The sequence below is a fragment of the Hypomesus nipponensis genome, chromosome 2 (genome assembly GCF_054491055.1).
Source record: "Hypomesus nipponensis isolate SF chromosome 2, ASM5449105v1, whole genome shotgun sequence".
Classification (NCBI taxonomy): domain Eukaryota; kingdom Metazoa; phylum Chordata; class Actinopteri; order Osmeriformes; family Osmeridae; genus Hypomesus; species Hypomesus nipponensis.
In genome coordinates, this window is record NC_140362.1 from 11,217,823 (window position 1) to 11,221,292 (window position 3,470).

Consider the following 3,470-nt stretch of genomic DNA (forward strand, 5'->3'; position numbering starts at 1 on the left):
CAATCTGTCTATCTTCCAACTCAGTGAAACTTAAAGAAATTTCAGTCTGCAAGAAAAACACACTCAACTAACTCTAAAATAACAAGCAGGCAAAACGTCATCGCTGCACAGCATACTTGTAGATAATTGCCATGGGAAAATGGCCATGGCCAAGACACGGCCACAGCTCTTGTTTTCACTAGATGTCATGGTCCACACATGCACCCATGACAGCTGGATTGTTTTTGTCGCATATAAATGATGTCATACAGTATTGGGTTGCCGCAGGGAGAACAACCCATAGGAGTGCCTTGATGTTTCTGTAGACTGGTGGCACTGGATAATAAAGAAGGTGCCTCTGTGTATGTGTGTGTGTGTGTGTGCACGTGTGTGTACGTGCCTCTGCATGTGCACATGCAAATGTTTAGGGGTGTTACAACTTGTTTTCGTTCTCTCGTCTTAAGACAATAACTTATTCTTATCATGAGAAATCACAAGAAAAATATCATGAATCATTTCAATGTTTAGTATTGTACTTGTTTTTAGTGACAAAAGAAGTGACTCAGAATGTATCTCACAGAAGTGTTTGATGAGGATGCCAGGTTTGGAGTGACAAAGGCTAATTAGCATTATGTTGAAAACTATAGCTTTTTCCTCACAACACATTTGTGTTCCTTCTGGACTACTCATTTATAAGATATAAAGAGATATTATTGTAGATTATAAAGAGATGGGGCTACCCATCACGGCCTGCATCAGATTCAAGACCCTGGTACTGACCTTCCGAGCAGTGAACGGGACTGCACCCGACTACATCAAGTCTCTCCTGCAGCCTTACACCCCCACCCGCCACCTACGGTATTCTTTAGACATCTGCCTGGTGGTCCCACCGCTCAAGACCGCCCGGTCCCAACACAAGCTCTTCTCCTGCCTGGCCCCCCAGCGGTGGAATCAACTCCCCACCTCCATCAGAGACACAGACTGTCCCTCCACCTTCAAGAGAAGGCTCAAGACGCACTTGTTCCGGGAGTACAATGGTACTTAGGAATGGTTTGCTGGACCCAATGCTAGTTTCCCCAAGGATCACGACTCAAGCTTAGAGACTTGTTGCTCTTGTTGGTTAGTGGTAACTGATTTAAACGGTTGTACTCGCTGCAAAATATTTTACTTATCTTATTTTTGACTGTTGCTTGCTCTTCTACAGGTACACTTGCACTTATAGCGATTCATGTTGTTTAATTGTAACTTGCTTAACTACATGCTCTTGTGGTTCTTCCCTTTGGCACTTATTTTTGGTTGTGCACAATATGTGCTTCATGTTTTGGCTACCCGCAATGTTTTGGGGCTATCTTGTTGTTATTATCAGTGACCTATGCACTTTGTAAAGCTCTCTCTTGGAAGTCGCTTTGGATAAAATCGTCTGCTAAATGAATAAATGTAAATGTAAATTATCAAACTGGTAAAAATGTGCCTCTAGTTTTGTCTCTCTCTCTAGCTCCCTCTCTCTCCTCTCAGATAACTTTACTGTGATGATGTCAGAAGATCACTTAAGCTCAAACAGTTGTCTCTGAGGGGACTGCTTGTTTTTGAAACAGGCAGCGCAGGTAGATTAAGGACACCAAAAATGTTTGACTGATGACATATCCCCACTCTCTCTCTCTCTCTCTCTCTCTCTCTCTCTCTCTCTCTCTCTCTCTCTCTCTCTCTCTCTCTCACACAGATACATACAGCAATTAAATTACAGGATGCTTAGCCACTTGACCTTAATCAGTCTTTGAAGTCTGTCAGTTTATCAGTTTCAACAGCAACTGTTCAGTTATTGAGACAACCTGTTGGCAGTTCCCAAACCACAGCTAAGTAAAGGGAAGTGAACAAAGCAAAAAAAACGTGCTATACTTGTGCACCATTTCTGTAGATATTTCTTTAGAATTCGTCATTAAAGGATCTGTTACCTTTCTAGCACCGCCGCCGAGCTAGAGACGAGTGACAGTGACAAGACGGCCAGAGGGGGGAACTGAGGAACTCGCGTGGGACAACGAGTGACGGACGGCAGACGCTGGCCCATGCTTACGCTACCCCTGTAGCAATAGTAACCCTACTCTCAGGGATCTAGATTTTAAGGACATTTGGGACTTCTTTGCACATCTTGCGAGTGGTCATCTGTCAGTGTGTTTTAAACTATGGATTTTTACCTAGTATTGTTGTTAGTGTTGGTACCCTCTTTTTAACAGTGGAAAGCTAATCTATTTTGGTATCAACAAGAACTTCACACGTTGTGTGACATTTATTTGGCGTAGTCGGCAGGATACTAGTTTCACTGTTAAAAATGGAAGCCGCCCAGCAGAGTAGTGCTATACCACCCGCAACTGTACAGTTTGTAATGCCATGGTTTATGGGGGCTGTTTGGATTCCTAAATTTGATGGGGAAAAAGCAACATTTGTAGGATGGGGGACTCAGGTGGAAGCCATGCTGAGGGCACAAGGACTGAATCATCAGCAACAAGCAGATTTAGTTTTAGGTGCCCTAGAAGGAGAAGCACAACTACGGACTGTTTTTTTTTAATTGTAAACAGCGGGCAGATTAAAGTGTGAATTATTGTATTTTAAGATTGCAAGAAAGCTTATTATTCTCTTATCTCTTAGTTATTCTGCGCTGGTGCCAGTGGAAAGCTCATCTATTTTGGAATTAACAAGAACCTCACACGTTGTGTGATGTGCGTATGATTGATTTTCCATCAATATAGGGACCTTGCTCTTCAAATGATCCAATTTTTGACGTCTGTTAAAGAGACAATAACAGCATTAAGTGCTGAGATCTTGGTTAAAAATGGTAACTGAGTGCAGTATTCTCAATGCTAACAAACACTAACCAGTAGCTGTGTTGGAGGTCATGGTGATGCTTGGGTCAAGTATTGTGTAAGGCTGTGTAAAGGGACTGTCTTTGATGAAAATAAAATATTAAATCAAGTGGTTGCCAAGTGCATACCACACAGTTAGTACCGCATTGCTGTGAAAGACTGGTTTTGTTGTACAGACATCTTTTGAATGAGAGTTTCCTGTGGAGTCTAATGAAGTTTTGGTGGTCAGAGTGGTCACATAAGGAACTTCTTAGAGACAGCAAGACAAGAGTTCACACTGTTGCTGTTTAATGATATCTCCAACCCCACGACTGGACAAAAAAGATCCATTTGGACACAAACCCTTTCTTGTGGCAGACGTGTCCTCTGACCATTGGTCTAGATCATGGCCTCCTTTTGTCTCTCTTTCTCTCTTTCATTCACTCAGTTATTTACTTATTCACTCACTCTCTAATCTCTACCTTTATCAGCCCAAAAATATTTAAAATTCACCCTAACAGGAAGGGAGAAACACATTTTTATGTAAAAAAAAAAAAAAAAAAAACCTGCTGCCTTGTATTTGCTCTGTACCTGAGAATACAGAATGATGGATGAGGTAGACAATCAACACTGAGGGTGCAAAATGTTCAGTGG